This window comes from Haliotis cracherodii, unplaced genomic scaffold (genome assembly GCF_022045235.1).
Source record: "Haliotis cracherodii isolate W230 unplaced genomic scaffold, xgHalCrac1.p SCAF_3, whole genome shotgun sequence".
In the NCBI taxonomy this organism is placed as follows: Eukaryota; Metazoa; Mollusca; class Gastropoda; order Lepetellida; family Haliotidae; genus Haliotis; species Haliotis cracherodii.
In genome coordinates, this window is record NW_027266286.1 from 10,317,589 (window position 1) to 10,335,548 (window position 17,960).

The window sequence follows — 17,960 nt, forward strand, 5'->3', positions numbered from 1 at the left end:
GTTAAAAGCGGCGTTAAACCCAACTCACTCACTCACTCACTCACTCACTCACTCATGCTGAGAATGTCATTGACACATCTCTGTAGACATTAGGTCATTGAATAGAGGTTACAATAGCTCTAATCGAGGTATCGTGTGTCGGATTAGAATTGACAGAGGTATGCAATATGAAATAAAACTCACAGTAAATTATCAAGGTGAGGGGAAAGAGATATTGTTTATTTTGAATGAAAGATAAATAGATCAGAAAATTTCTTTTTTGAGTTTTGAATATAACTGTTAAACATTCTCTGAGATACTGACTGCTATCGTGGTCTAGTGGATAGAGCATGTGCCATTAGAGTGGAAGGTCGGTAGTTCAAACCCGGCTGCGTCATACCAAAAGATGTTAAAGATGGTACTTGTTGTTACCCTGCCTAGCACTCAGCATTAAGGGGCTAAAACAAGGACTGGTCAGCTCGGAGTCAGTATACTGTGTCATTGTGGGGTATTCATGTTAAACTGCGGCATGGTATCTCAGTGAGCTTGCACTATAAAATCGGCATCAGTCCGCTCTGGTACAAGCAGCCACACACACACACGAGCATGCACATCGCTATATAAGTACAATAATCTTTAACGCAACGTTAAACCCAATTTCACCTCATCTCTGTGACTGCAGTGAATATACAAGTTTTTACAAGAACTGACATCGTGGAAATCATGGTACTTGGCACTGCAGCTGACGTCCACAGTCCTGGAAGTGCAGGGTTGTAAGCCACCATGAACAACCAACAGTCTGATTGACAAGGCTGCTCTATGTGTAATGAACCACAAGATTAATTTCATAGTGGGTTCGCTGAGCCCAAAACGAGTGCTATGAAATGTGACATGCTCCGTGTGGTTGTGCATTACTAAGTAAATGGGGAAACGACGTGTGACAAGGTTTGGTCCCAGGGAGATGTGATGCGTTATTAGCTGTGTCTCTGCGCTGATCACAATGCTTGTTCTGGTCTATGTCAGTCGTGTTTGCGGGAGCTAAACGGCTGAATCAAATACCTACACAGTCAGTGTGGGATGAGTATATACGCGATATAGGACACAGGGTTGATGATAACAGAAAGGATTGACGATGATGACGATGATGATGATGATGATGATGGTGATGACAATGGTGTTGTGACAGTGATGACAATGATGATGTGACAGTGATGACAATGATGATGTGACAGTGATGACAATGGTGGTGGTGATGAGACAGTGATGACAATGGTGGTGGTGACAGTGATGACAATGGTGTTGTGACAGTGATGACAATGGTGGTGGTGACAGTGATGAAAATGGTGATGTGACAGTGATGACAATTATGGTGTTGACAGTGATGACAATGGTGGTGGTGACAGTGATGACAATGGTGGTGGTGACAGTGATGAAAATGGTGATGTGACATTGATGACAATTATGTTGGTGACAGTGATGACAATGGCGATGTGACAGTGATGACAATGGTGGTGGTGACAGTGACGACAATGGTTGTGGTGACAGTGATGACAATGGTGGTGGTGACAGTGATGACAATGGTGATGAGACAGTGATGACATTGGTGATGAAACAGTGGTGACATTGGTGATAGTGATGTGACAGAGATGACAATAGTGATGTGACAGAGATGACAATGGTGATGAGACAGTGATGACAATGATGGTGGTGACAGTGATGACAATGGTGATGTGACAGTGATGACATTGGTGATAGTGATGTGACAGAGATGACAATGGTGATGAGACAGTGATGACAATGGTGGTGGTGACAGTGATGACAATGGTGGTGGTGACAGTGATGACAATGGTGGTGGTTACAGTGATGACAATGGTGATGAGACAGTGATGACATTGGTGATGAAACAGTGATGACATTGGTGATAGTGATGTGACAGAGATGACAATAGTGATGTGACAGAGATGACAATGGTGATGAGACAGTGATGACAATGATGGTGGTGACAGTAATGACAATGGTGATGTGACAGTGATGACAATGATGACATCACGTCAAAGACCATGTTTGTTTCCCCACAGGAGTAAATTGTGTGAAGCCAATTTGTTATGTTTCCTGTGATATTGCTGTGAAATATACCTAAAAATGGCATAAAATCATTCTCTCGCCCTTTCCCTCTCTCTCCCTCTCCCTCTCTCTCTCTCTCTCTCTCTCTCTCCCTACCTCTCTCTCCCTCTCTCTCTCTCTTTCTCTCTCTCTCTCCCTCTCTCTCTCTCCCTCACTCACTCTGTCTGTCTCTCTCTCCCTCTCTCTCTCTCTCTCTCCCTCTCTCTCTCTCTCTCTCTCTCTCTCTCTCTCCCTCTCTCTCTCTGTGTGACTAAATAGACAAATCAATGTCAGAAATATATAATATCAAAACAACTTTCTTCACAAAGGATGCATGTTTCTTTAACCATTTCTGCTCAAGCAAATACAGATGGCATCGGTTGAGTGCATAGGTAAGCACCTGTGGAAGAGGCACTTTGCCATGCCATTCAGTCGTTAATTGCAATCAATAGCGATGCGTTGAATGTGTTCTGGTCTCAGCTATCTTGTCAGTAGCACACACATAGCACGCTCACTACTACAGGCCACAAGTAGGTGTCTTTCTAGGGGTCCAATATTGATTGACAAAAACAGTAACCCACTTTGGCGAGGTGTTTGGGAACTAGGTCATGTGGGTGTGGCTCTTTAAAGGCATCATCGATTGTCCTTTTGTTTTTTTCAAGGTGAAATGTTTTGCTCATTGTAGGTGTGTCTCGTGATTGCAGTATGTGAATGAGTATTGTTTTACGCCGCTTTTAGCAATATTCCGGCAATATCACAGCAGTGTATACCAGAAATGGGCTTCACACATTGTACCCATTTGGGAAATCGAACCAGGGCCTTCGACATGACAACAAACACTTCAACCACCAGGCTGACCAATCGCTTCCCACTATGTGTGTCTGTGATAGATTTGACAAAAATCAATTCCAGTTATTGTCATGTAAATTGTGATGCTTATAAATTGTGATTCCTTGTGGTGTTCTGAATTTTGAAATTCAGTATATTTTCCCTTTTTTCTTTCCTCTTCACTTAATCTTGGGAAGTGAGGATATTGATCTGGAAAACATTATATTCAGGATTGAATGGGTGTATTTTAATTAGGTCATCTGGAAGTGTTTCTTTCATAATTACAGTGCTAGTAGTTGGCCTTTTCATTGGAAAAACTCATACAGATCTAACATAAATGTGCATGTGATTCAAAATACAGACCCCACTAACACTGAAGTTAGGTTTGAAACCATTTTGAAAAGGAATTCAGTTATATGGCAGCATGTCAGCTTGATGTGCGAGGAAAGCCCAAAGTGATGTAGGTCTTAGACTTCTTGTGACAAACACAGATATGGTGATTACAAACCAAAGATTGAAGCACGAATATGGGATTCGAACTCAAGATAATAGGATTCTGGGATGGTATAAAATGCAACTTTTTTTGCCTTAGGCCACTGAGCTACTTGTGCCTGGCCTGTTGTTACTCACTCGATCACTCACTTATGAACAAATAAACGAACGAATGAACGATGATGATGGCATCGTCAAAATATAGGTTCAGGGAAATGGACTTTTGGAGGGTCATGAAAATAATTGACTATTATTTTACGGTATTAAGTATTTATTAAATTTGTGTGATTCAATTATAAATACTTTCAAGCCAAGGAGAATATCATAAAAAAATGTTTAAGCATTTGAGAAGAATTCCATAAAAGAATGGGGCACTGGTGGCCCAGTCATCTGAGGCTGTATTTACTGAGCGGAGTTACTTCCCTTAGGCATCTAAGATGAGTGTATGAGAAATTCAGTAGACGAATCTCAGTAACATGTGGACTAGGGCTGGGGCAACTCAAAATTTACTACCCGGGTACCCACCCCACTATTACCCAACCCTACCCGCTGTAGGTCTCATGAGATGTACAAAATGTCCGATTTGGAAATGTTTTCCCTGGCAAAATGTATTTTGATACATGTATAAAACGATCTGGTCATGCAAACACTGAAGTTTACTGCATGAAGTTTTATCTTTATTCAAACCTATAAAAGTCCGAAGAAATGGGTGCATTGTCAGAAAGAAATGGGAACATTAGTGACTTGTCGTGTAACCATAGAGCTTTTAGATAATTTTGTCATTAAACAATATATCATATGACACAGGTCTAGGTAGCCCTGTGGGTACCCGGGTCCTACTCAGTACCCACCCGACCCGATTACCCGAGTACCCGAGTTACTCATCACAGCCCTAATAATGTGAACACTTAGGAAAAAAGGGATGCTGTTATTGGAATGGTATCAGTTCCTTAAGGGGGACGAGGAGGGGCAATTTGTCAGTCCCAGCAAATAATTCAAGTCTTTTGTACCCCGTTTGTTTTCCTGCTAAGTCAAATTTGATACTGTATATAAATCCTGCAGTTAACAATTACCGTAATACGCACAAACAATGTCTCCATTACTCACATGCAAAAGTTACAGCTTCCTGACTTGGACTGTATGTTGGAGTCGGACCAGAGACTGAAGCCCACCTTTAACACTTGACTAGACTCTGTATAGGTCTGCTATTACAACAGCTATATAAGGCAACACATTTTTATTTATTTTTGGTTCAGCCCAAACCACAATCCGAAAATAAATTAAAAATAGTTTGAATACAGCTCAATGTTTGATGAATTTGAAAAAATAAGATACAGCTACAATAATCCAACAGAAGGAATATTGAGTTTTAAATATTCATATTATAACATACATGTATTATGTTTTGTGTATCACACACTTATTAATGACAGAAATCATAAAATGTTCTCGGATCGATGTAATTGCTTCATCTATGTTATTGTACAAATGTATACATCATGCATATTAATACACAAATTATTTTTCACTCTGACTGACCCAGACTAATTGGTAAGCTGATACCCCTGAAATATAAGATTTAAAAAAGTGTAGCCTTGGGGTCGTTGCTGCCAAGCGGTGCCGGAGACTTCCAGCCATGAGGATTGTACTGCCTCTTCTTTCACATGCGCCATGTGGGTCTCCAGGGATCAACATCACTCTGTTGGACGTTTTAAAAACCATCTTGCCTGCCTTGCCTGATGACCTCAGTGTTCACTATGTGTATTGGTGTTTTTTACAAAATTATTTTTATGTTTCTTAGACCAATTATTACCAAGACTTTCAAAAGATCTCTTAGGCCAGATCAATTTACCATATTTGACGTAATAAGCGCCCCGGGCGCTCTCAAAATTAGGAATAGGGGGCTCTTATTAGAATACTATTTGTGTGGAAAAAACAGAGTTGAAGTATAAATTTCGTGGTTTATGATGACGGTGTGAACTGTTTTTATTACGTCTAATACGGTAATTACTTCTTGACTGATCTTTATTCCAAATTACCTAAAAAAATGTAAAAATAAAAATCTCTTTTATTACAAAATGTATAAATGCATTGTACCAATTACTAATTATCTGTTCTACCCAACCTTCCTACCCATCCTTCCACTTCTTGTAAAATCTTGGCCATGATGAGGGAGAAAAAAATGTCAAAATGTCAATGTTACTTTACATTTTGAGGTTACTAAAAAGGTTATTAACAGGTTACTAGACATGTTTACATTTTCTTTTAGGTGATTCAGTTTAATTGGGGCTGTGCAGATCCACCTACATAAAAAATAGCAAATTGAAAATATTTTTTGAGGACTTCTCTGATATGTTATTAAATACTGCCAACGCTTATGATATGAACAAAAGGAAAAGGAACAAATAAGTTGACATGAAATATCACTCAAATTAGTTTGTGTTGAAAAGAGAATTTATTATAAAAAACAAAATATATACCATAGTATTTTGTGCAAGGTTTGAAGCTATGTAAACTGATAGGAGTTACGGCCCTTCAATATGGCATATGTGATTGGGCTTGGTTTGGTTGGTTTGTTGTTTAACACCGCAGTCAGCAATATTCCAGTTATATGACAGCGGTCTGTAAATAATCAAATCTGCACCAGACAATCCAGTGATTGATATCATGAGCATCGATCCACGCAATTGAGATTGATGACATGCATCAACCAAGTCAGCCAGCGCGACCACCCGATCCCGTTAGTCGCCTCTTACGACAAGCATGTGATTAGGCAGTCATTTATCCTGGGAAATGGTGACATCCATATGCCTCCTGAGTGAAATCAAGATTTTTTTTCATCATATCTCACATTATAAAAACAAGACAAAATTCCATAAACCAACTAAAAAAAATAATCACCTTACAGGTTGTTTTTTTAATGGTTAAAAAGGTGACAGGCGAACCTATGAAAAAAGTGAGATTGATCTGGCCTTATTGTAATAATTACATCGAGAGTGAGTGAGTGAGTTAAAATATAGCATCACATCAGCAATGTCTCATCCCTAGAGTGATGAGATTCAAAAGAGATTTAAAAAATTAACATGAAAAACTGATATGCACTTAGGGACTCTGTTTATGTAAATTTTGCCATTGTCTTCATCCAAGTCATTGCAAATTTGTATAAAAAATTTGAATGTCATATTTGCCAACATGTGAATGCTAAAACACGATTAAATATCACAATTACATAATAATAAAACAGCATCCAAAAACTAAATTTAGGTTTTCTGAATCTTTCATCTGTTTTGTACAAATTTTGTGCCACGACGATCACTGATAATGTTATGACTTTTTATTAAAACTGTGCAATACATGTTTTCATGTTATTATGCTTGAGTACAAGTTAATTTCTACGTTCATGCATCGTTACTCCATGTTGTGATACCAATTATACAAAAAACATGTAGCAATTTGTAGCAATTTTGGGATTTCGATAAACACACATGTAGCCAAAATAGGGATTTCATGACATTTTGAAATCCTTTAATTTGACATAGTCGCGTGAGAGAAAGTTTCACCATGTACAAATTGATTTTGTAATTGGCAAAATATTACCATGTGGTGAGTAAGTGTTGCCAAATCATTCACCATCAAACCCACGTCAATTGCAGAAATTAACAACTGGGCTATTGACAAAATTTATGCTGTCTTGACATTTGCTGCTTGTTACTGGGTATAAACATATTTCAGACTACTCCATGGTATTTGTCCTCTGATAAATCAGTTCGTAGACAGCATGAGTCAGTGTTTATTTAGTGATTTCCGATTAATCATTTTCTCCCAAGTTGTCAGTTTTCATTTTGCAAATTCGTTTTCATTGCTACGTTATAGGCACATGGTATGCTTTATGCAATTTATCAATATGTGTTCATAATACCTTAAAGAGAAGTATTTGTTGAGTTCATCCCCCCCCCAATTTTTTTTTAAATTAATGTGTTTTAATAATTCAAATCAACACATTACACCTAAACACACAGAGACCATTTTTATGTTCAACAAGGAAGGAAAGAAAAATACCCCTTTAAATAAAACTTAGATACAGACATAGTCAAGAAATGATGAAAATAGTGGTCATGTATAATAATGACTTTAACAATAATTATGATATTAATAATTACCTAAAGGATATACTATAAAAAGCAAATATAAATATTAAAACTCTTTTTCACTTTTAAAAAAGAAATGGTTATTTTTATTCCAACAAGTAAATGGTTAAATAATTATGACCTTATGACACAATTTATTTTCGAAATGCTAGAAAGAAGTTCTGAGTCATGCCCTGTATTCCTTTTTGAAACCAATAGCCATATGGCTTGAATATGGCCAACGTATAAAAAATCACACTTTCATTATTCTGAAATGTACATATAATTAAATTTCACCCCTGCTGTTTTGACATTGCGCATTCATTGGCTGAAATTACACGTAAAAAGGTGTCATTTTTATTGTGTAATAATTTCACAGATTTCGCTCAATCTGTTCTCGACATATCACCATGCGTCTGAAATTGACATTCTCCGAACTGATTATAAATGACAGGTTTTGTTAGCTCATTTTTTTTAGCATGCTCCTTCATTGATGTGAGAAGAGTTTTAAGGACTCTTTCTGTTCATAGCCTTTTTGGGGTGAAAAACTATAAGATGGATTTTCAACAATACTCTTGTTGACTTTTTAAATACTTTAAGATTAAAACCCTCCATTTAGATATGAGACAAATAAACCAACTTTTTAATTTATTTACTTTTAATTTGTTGTGAAAAGATTTGTAGCATGAATGTCTTTTAATGCATGGTTTTATTGCTTCATCCCATTTCATTCTTGAAGTCGTTAATCAAAGTACATGGCACCATTAGTGTAACATTTTGTTTGATGTTTTGTCGTTTAAGGATCTTGTTTCTAAGGGTGTCAATTTTAATCCTTTTTGTTCTGTCTTCAACTTAATGTCTTTTTTAAAAAGTCTTTTTTACAGGATTGTCAAATAATTTAAAGACTATTTTTTCATTTGAATAAATAATTTTGTCATGCTGAATATCATTTTGTCTTTGTGTAATCGGACCTGCTTTTAATGATTAATTTCTTTTTTGATTTGTAAGAATATTTGTGTAGCGACACCTACATTCAATAGTATCACATTTAAAAGAATAAAATAATTTAAAAAAAGCATTAAAAAAAAAGAAGAATCTGATTTATGATTAAAAATCTCTAATTAAATTATATTCATCATGAAATTATTTTGAGAAATTGCAATATGTATATGTCACACATTGTAAGAAATTCACATTTAAGAATCTAACTGAAATATACATGAAAACCTCCTGACTTGTTGATGGCGTATGATATTACTGGCGTGTGTCATGAGCCCTGAGTCTATGAATAAATGATTTATATGCTTGAGAGCATATTAGGAACTGCATATTTAATACACAAGACTGCAGCCATCTCAAAGAGAATTTACAAGGATAGTCGTCAGTTGATTTTATTATAATAGGTGATTGGTTGATGATGATTTCATGAGTGAGCAAGCTCGTAAGGGTCTGACTCATATCCAATTTCTTCCTTCATGGGCTTGAGACAAGAACATGTCCATCAGGGTCAGATAGCCTGTGGTCAAGAGAGCGGTTGACCTTGGGCAAGGCCTGATGGGATTGGGATGGGGCTGGTTGGATGAGTCAATTGTTTTGGTTGGAAATAATTAGACTTGCTGCCTGGTTGTTTAGATTTGACGCAAAACTGAGATTATATAAACTCAGAAAGTTATGACTTCTGATCGAGCGGTAATTTGTCAGGGATGTGGTCAGTTGGGATGGGGTTTTTTTGGATAAGGGACGGACCAGTTGATATTCTGGATCCTGTTGTGTTTTTTTTAAAATATTTTGTTCCAGAAAGTACTGGAAAACAATAAACTGGCCCATTTTTATAAAAACACAAAATACATTTGCTGGCCATGCTGGATGACCTGAACAAATGTGGCATCTCCTCCTTTCAGAGGCATAGATTGTACCTATGTTCTGGGAGCAGTGACCAAAAAAATAAAGAAAAAAATGAAATGGTCGTTAATTAAAAATAAAAACTGATGAATGGTGACATGGTTGTACATTATGATACTGTGTAGTATGATGTCCCGTCTCTTACAGACCCTGTATTTCAAAGAACGATCACCTCAATTTCATTCTCATCCCCTTCTTAATCCTTTCATCCAATTCTCATCCCCTTTTCAGCTTCTAGAATAAAAGAACTTAAGGGTCCCTTTCCCTCTACAGTTCTTTTAAGGGGTCAGCATGGTATTGGTGTGAGGTCAGGATAGTGTGGGTGTGAGGTCAGGATAGTGTGGGGTGAGGTCAGGATAGTGTGGGGTGAGGTCAGGGTGTTCTCAGTGAGGTCAGGATAGTGTGTGGTGAGGTCAGGGTGTTCTCTGTGAGGTCAGGATAGTGTGTGGTGAGTACAGGGTGTTCTCTGTGAGGTCAGGATAGTGTGTGGTGAGGTCAGGGTGTTTTCTGTGAGGTCAGGATAGTGTGTGGTGAGGTCAGGGTGTTCTCTGTGAGGTCAGGGTGTTCTCTGTGTGAGGTCAGGATAGTGTGTGGTGAGTTCAGGGTATTCTCTGTGAGGTCAGGATAGTGTGTGGTGAGGTCAGGGTGTTCTCTGTGAGGTCAGGATAGTGTGTGGTGAGGTCAGGGTGTTCTCTGTGAGGTCAGTGTGTTCTCTGTATGAGGTCAGGATAGTGTGTGGTGAGGTCAGGGTGTCCTCTGTGAGGTCAGGGTGTTCTCAGTGAGGTCAGGATAGTGTGTGGTGAGGTCAGGGTGTTCTCTGTGAGGTCAGGGTATTCTCATTATGAGGTCACGGTGTTCTTAGTGCAAGGTCAGGGTGTTCTTAGTGAGGTCATGGTGTTCTTAGTGCAAGGTCAGGGTGTTCTCAGTGTGAGGGCTTCAGTTGCTGGGTGTAGCATGTGTATAGTCCAGACATTGGTCTCTCTCACTCGCTCTGGTTAGGATTTTTAAGATTATTATTAGTGTTGATTACCCAACACAATAATGTCACATAATCTGGTCAGACACATAGTCTGGATTTATAATCATTAATCACCAAGTAAAAATTTCTTTCATCTCAACTTTACGAAAATGTCAATTGTATTAAGTAAAGGTGGCGGATGGGGAATTATTTCAACATGGACCCTTTTGATGAACTTTTATTGAAATTCATCACAGCTTAAAAGGAAACTGGTGGTAATTGTTTTCACTTTGCCCCAAATCTGCCTGTATGGTCTCTGCAGCCCATGGATATTGATACCACTTTGTGGAAATAAGTATTGTTTCTTTGATGATGGTGCACCTACTGCCTCAGAATGTTGTCAGTAATGAAAAGTAAATGATAAAAGTATGCCTTTGAAATGTTATATACCCTTATTTATCTTTCAATGGAAATAAAATCTAAACCAATTTTTTTTTATGATAAATGTAAAATCAGATTAATAGACAGATTATTATGCACACCCTTAGTCTGTCTTGCAGACCCTGATACAAATATATATCAAATACAGCCCATGCAAGTCTATTGGTTTGGCAAGTCTAGATTACTGCAGTATCTGAAAATGAAGAAAGTCTCTGGGCTCCCTTTTATCATATTTTTATTAAGATAATTGAATAACTGTTTTTTTTCTGTACGATATGTTCATTTCAGAGACTAGATTTTAGTCTAGCACACCCTCTTCACAGCTGTATTTGTTTTTTAAAGTACACATTATACACAATGAAATATGGTACTGCCTTTTGGTAAAAAATAATAGGAATGCTTTTCAGGGTGAAACAATAAATGTTTTAGAGGAAGCTTATGCTTTGAATGTTCTTTATATTCCATGGGAGTTACCTCCCTTATGGTACTGATTCACTGTTATATTCATCTACACTGTAGAGTTTTCTATTACTGAATTTATTAAGATTCACTGAAACACAAAAGTTCTTCTTCATTTTAACTTATTCCACATTTGGGAAATTTGGTGTCGATGTAATCCAAGTGAAGACAAATACAAAGGTCACAGTACATTAATAATTACACTTTCAGGCAAATTGAAATAAAATTCAGAAAATGTGAGGCAGGTTTTTATGTTTTTTTGCGATTTTTGTTTTTAATGAACTTTTGAAGGTATTTATGGATATTATTTGTTGCCAGTTTGACTCACAGACATGTTTGGTAGCATGAAATATCTTATGGTACAGTTCTTCAAGAAAAGATGGATGTCAACACACACAGTGAATAGCTTCATCTGTAGATGCTTGTGGTGACATAGTGATGTAAAGTGGCAGTTAGGTTGGGGGGTAATAATCTAATAATCTAATAATCAATTTATTATGGCCTCACATGTGTTTCTTGTCTGTGAAAGGAAAATTCAAACAATATCATTTAAGGGACCTTATGGGTGAAAAATCACATTTTGACTTTTCATTATATTTTAAAACTACAGTATCTTCGGAACACAAAAATACAATTCACAAGCTCCAATTCATATTAATCACACAGATGCATGGTGTCAAACATTTAGACACATTTTCCGACTTATGACTGTTTCAGTAATAATATGCAGCTTTTAGACATAATGTCTGATGAATTGAAAGTAGACATGTATGCTGAAAGGTTTTGAAATAATGTTTTTATAACATCATGAACTAACGAGAGAGAAATTTGATATGTTTTTACAGGCCGCACACATGTCGGCGATCTTCATTGAAATCGTCTTTATGATGTCACAGCACAATTGTATTCTAGCACCCATAAGGTCCCTTTCCTCCCGGTGGGTCACATATTCTGATGGAAAACAGGTAAAATCTGAACACATACAACATGAGGATGAAATTTTTATCAAGACACAGGGAAACGTGAATCACTGGTGGTGGCTATACACTGCCTAATAATGTTCCGTCAAAGTTGCAGTACATCCTTGATGTGAAAACCAGACTCCATTGGTATCTGTTCCCCTTATTTCTTGCCATGAGTATATTACTCTCGGTTATGTACATCCTTGATGTGAAAACCAGACTCCCTTGATATCTGTTCCCTTATTTCTTGCTATGAGTATATTAGTCTCGGATATTTACATCCTTGATGTGAAAACCTGACTCTCTTGGTATCTGTTCCCTTTTTTCTTGCCCATGAGTATATAAATCTTGATAGGCACATCCTTGACATGAAAACCTGACACTCTTGGTATCTGTTCCCTTATTTCTTGCCCATGAGTATATTAGTCTTGGATATGTACATCCTTGATGTGAAAACCTGACTCTCTTGGTATCTGTTCCCTTATTTCTTGCCCATGAGTATATTAGTCTGGGATATTGATCCAGGGGACGTCCTTCAGGCATTTCCAGCATCCTAACCAAAATAGAAGAAACATGCACAAAAATGCACATCACAATGTTGGAAATGAGTTTATCAGTGTGCGGAAATGAGTACGCACCAACATGGATTCTCAACATGGCTCCAAGTGGTGTGTCACCCCTTGCCTTTAATATAATTTTCACATTCTATTCACAAGAATAGTGTGGTTTTGTCTCTGTCCAAGGCGGATTGGAGGGAAATCAATGCCGATTACATGGAAGCCAGTGGTCATTGTGCAGGTGGACGACAGTGGACAATGAGATGTGCTGGGATGTAATAGATGAGTTGAGGTCATTGGCCTGTGTTTGACAGTTGGTAATGAAACTGGAAACCTTTGTTTGAACTTGACTCGAATGTTGACTTTTTCAACATATGTTAGGTACAAACATGGAATGTTAATTCTGATTAATTTTTTTTTAATATATGTCCTTTCAAAATGGATTGGTGATCAAATTCTCTATTTTGACTTGTGTCATATGTTCTTGGTTTTTTTTCAGTGAACAGTTGACTTGCCTTTGCATGTATTTGTGATGGTTGATGCTGGTGGGGCAGGGTACACAAAAGTTTTTGCAATCACCTGGGCCCACTTGCACAAATGGATCTTAGCGCTAAGATGATCACAACTCCCATACTTTAACATAGGCTTATGATAGTCTTAGAACTAAGATTGCTTTGTGCAAGTGGGCCAAGTTTTGTTGATTTTATTTGAAGTGTTAGAATTTTTTATGATTGATTCTGATATTGATTCTGATATTTATTCTGATATTTATTCTTATCATAGAGAATAAGAACAACATACAGACTAAATCATGGATGATGATGTGGATATGGAAACAATATTGATGATTATTATTATAAGGAGTCTGATTCCGTGAGGAATGGTGATTATCTTGAGATAATGTTGGCATGGAAACAGAGAAGCTGCAACAGGCGCTTTCAAAATAATCTTGATTCTGAAATATATTTTTTTGTTACTTCCTTTTTCTTTATGACTGACTTCTAATCGACCTTGATCACATCATGTTTTCTTCCTCCTGTATGATATATATGTTTTTCCCTTTATTAGTGACTTCGAACTGTCCCCGATCGTATTATATTAATTTCTTCCTTCTGTGTTTTCGCCTATTAAATCTTTATTAAAAACAAAGAAAATAAATCATCTGGCATTTAGCTGTAATAAGTTTTTTGTGTGTGTTTAGTGATGTACATGTATTGTCTGAAAAGATGAAAATATATTCAACTTAACTGATAATTTTACAAATAAAGCAATATAGCCATGTGGAGATAGGTTTAATGAGAAATATATGCAAATTAGAAATTGTGTCATTAATCCTAGATTGCCAATTCTGTAAAGTATAATTATTTCAAGTGTTTCCACACGTACGTTACCCTATACAAGGCATAATATGAATGCAGTTCATTAATTAATACATACCCTTGAATTGTGTCCCTCTACAGTGCATGTCAATCAATGTTAATTTCACATCGGGTATGCTAATACATATCACTAAATACTGTCATCTAATGTTCTGTATAATCACTAACGTTGTGCCCTCAAATCTAAATCTCTGGTCTTTGTCCCTCGGAGGTGGCCATCTGTCGTATAATGATACCTTGTGTTGCGACACTTGCTATTGTTCCCTGTCTCCCCTTGGAAGTACATCCCTTGCCCTTTTCTTTGAAGCAATTTTGTGATCCCCTATTATCCAACACCATAAGGTGTTCACGGGGTGGGAGCGGGGGTGGGGCAAGGCTTGCACCCTCAGGGGCTCCGATAATCTTTTAATGATGTTTTGGTGCAGATGAACAGCGCTGTGTTGAAACTGACATCTCTGTTTGAGAAAACAAAGAGCTTTTTTCAAATGTAAATTTAAATTACAAGTATCAAATAAAATTGCTGGTTTGACATGAAGTTCAAAAGCGATTCTGAGAGTAAAATGTGATTTAAGAAAACAAAACATTTGATTTTTTTTCAGAATATGGCAATGTTTTTCTTTACAGCTGTGGGAATCAAGTGAAATATTTTATCACCTAATATAAACTTTAACATTAAAGTGATTATTGTTTTAACATGTATTTTTATTTCAGATTTATTTGTATGAGAGTTTTTAAGTTACCCAATGCAGTATTTTATTCAAAGGACAAAGTGACATATCCTTTCTTAGCTGCTACGACACAATGCTTGTAACCTGATCCAAACATTGTTTACCTGTGACAAATATCTAATAACAGCTAGTCCTCAATAAGGCCCACCCAGTAACTGATCCCTCCGACACTATGAAATATTACTGTATGTATCGCAGAGTGTAACACCAGAATCGAGGGCCAAGGTGACAAACTGTTTGTACAACATTTTGTCTTAGTGGTCAAGTATGGTCAAAATCAATGTTTCAGACAATGCAACCGTTGGTCAAACATCGTGATGACCCTTCAGTGATTTCAGAACAGTCTTGCTCCAGATGTGATGTGTGTACCCATATGACTTGATCCAGCATCGGCACAGTTGTAGGCCGTCTCAAGCTAGTGTGGTGAAGGCACATCTTGTGGGATTTTGTTCTCTCAAGCTCAGTAACTTTGTATTAAATGAGATCTAATATATGTACTACTCAAGTTTTGATAAGGATATGCTGAGTGTCCAGTTTGGGCTGAACGAGACCAGTTGTTTGGAAGTGTTGTCATACAAATAGTATCTGATACTACAGTGGAGCTGAATCATGTTCGACTTCATTTCAAGTTAATTCAACATTAGTACATGATTCAATAATATTTTTTCCTACAAGTTTTGTAATGGGATAAAACATGCCTTTACCCTTATCAATTGTTGAGTGGTATAGCTCTTGGTCCTGACTTCACTACTATTTTAATTTATGATATGCAGCTTGAAGTTAGCTTGAGATGATATCTTTATCTCAAAACATATGAGGTTATTTTTGAATATTGTCTGTAAATTTGTTAATTTATATCAAATTGGAGACCCTTATGAATTTGGGCCAGATACGTTTCCAATGACACGATGCTACTTGCAAGAGCAGGCTGATGAGTTTTAGGTGGTTACAATGACAGATCTGGCTGACCTGGTGTGTGATCATACCCTGATTAAAATTGGCAAATGGTAACACTATCAACTTAAGACTAGCTGTTTCCCATTCATTGTCTTAGCAGCCCTGGGGCGGTTGGGTAGCCTAGTGGTTAAAGCTTTTGCTGATCACGTCGCAGACCCGGGTTCTATTCCTGACATGGGTACAAAGTGTGAAGCCCATTTCTGGTGTCCCCCGCCTTGATATTGCTGGAATATCAGCGTAAAACCATACTCACTCACTCACTCACTCACTCACTCACTCACTCACTCACTCAGTAGGCCTATGTGATGCTATAGTATTATCATAACCTGGTTCACTCACTCACTCACTCACTCACTCACTCACTCACTCAGTAGGCCTATGTGATGCTATAGTATTATCATAACCCGGTTCACTCACTCACTTTACAATCACCCATATCATATTAATCTCTCAGCATGGTATGGTGGCCAAGTGGTATGAGTGTTTGCTTGTCATGTTGAAGGTTGTGGCCCATAGTCCCATGCACACCGCACAGGTCACAAATCGGGCGAAGTTAAAAGTTACGTTGGTCCCATAGAGTCCTTGGATTGGTGATCACGTTTTGGGTAACTTGGCTCCTGAGAGTTTCCAGGGCTTCAGTCCACACACTGAAGCACATGTACCACATGTGGTGTCTCCTTAGGCAAGTGACTTTGTTCAAAATGTGCCTCTGTTCACACAGCAGTGAATGGGTACCCCCTACCATGAGATGGCAATGTGGTTGTTACCTTCTAGTCCCTAACAAGCAGCTTGGGTTGTAGACTCCCCAAGGAGCTGAGAATGATTGTTGAGTGCACACTGATCCAGTGACTGGGGTAATAATAGCTCTTTGAGCATGCCCCTGTGTGGTGTGAAAATTTGCAAAATAAATGGCTTATTACAAGTCCTGGGTTTGCTTCATAAGATTCCATTTCTTGTGTCCAACTCTCTTGCCATAATATGGCTAGAGAGGACTAAAATGCCGAGAGAGACATAAAACCCACTCGCTCACTTCTTATCTTAGGAAGCATGGGTTGCCTCCCTTAGTTGTGCCAGGATCCATACACTAACATTTAGTTTCTGAAATTAAAATATTTTAGGATTTGTTCCCATCACTTCTCTTTCAATGTAGATAAGAGATTCTGTTCATTTTCCGTAACTGAATAAATCTAGACAAGAAATTTTATGTTTCAAGGTCTGTAAGAAATCATGGGTTTGAATTCCAGATTTGATCTGACTAAGATCCTTGGCTTGTCAGCACCGTGGTAAGTGTCCATGACCTGAGTCACTTCAGACTGTTCCCCTCCCCCCACCCCCACCCCAAAGGACTCACCTGTGCCCCTTGCTGAGGACCATCTTCTTCTTTCAGTGTCAAGCACACCATCCGGTATTGCCAGGGGTCAAATAGTGTCATTCATTGCAGTTTTGACTAAAGGTCCATTAATTCCCAATTATGATAATCCTAAAGATAGCTCCCCTGATAATGACCTCTGCTAGGACAGAGCCAGCGGAAGCGCTTCTCAGGAAGGACAGTGGTCATTTGGTGCCAGGTCAAATTGATGTCTGCAATGTAACTATTGATCAGTTTTAGCGTCTCTCATTAAGGGTTCCTTTAGATTTAAGATGGTGCCATGAATATACCCCCATGTCCCTCATTGTGGTGGCAGACATGAACAAAGGTCAGACATCTTGGACAATGGTCAGATGTTACCTGCAGTATTCTCCTGCCATTTAAACCAGTTGACCATCATGTTCCATCGTTTCGTTAGATTCCTGTAGGTTTCTACAGATTTCTTTAGTTATCTTTGCTATGAATATTGCCTATTAACCTTACCAAACAACTGTCTGTGGTCTGGGCATCTTGGATGTTTGTGAAGTAGTGCCAAGATCAATCATCAGGACACCTTGACCATTGGTCAAGCAGGCCGGCCAGTGGTCAGTGGGTCTCTAGACACTTGCTTAATTGCTTAAGTAGATCCAACATGTCTGGTAATTTCAAAACTTGGCACTTGTATGTGTTGACTTGGGTTGAACCACTGAGTGGGTGTCCTTTGGGAAGTGGTCAGTATT

At 37.9% G+C, this 17,960-nt stretch overlaps 1 protein-coding gene across 10 annotated transcripts in view; it reads left to right on the plus strand.

Moving 5' to 3' along the window:
• LOC139473941 (neuron navigator 2-like) overlaps positions 1-17,960 on the plus strand; it is a 733,750-nt gene that overhangs the window by 275,026 nt on the left and 440,764 nt on the right. The gene's annotated exons all lie outside the window — the stretch shown is intronic.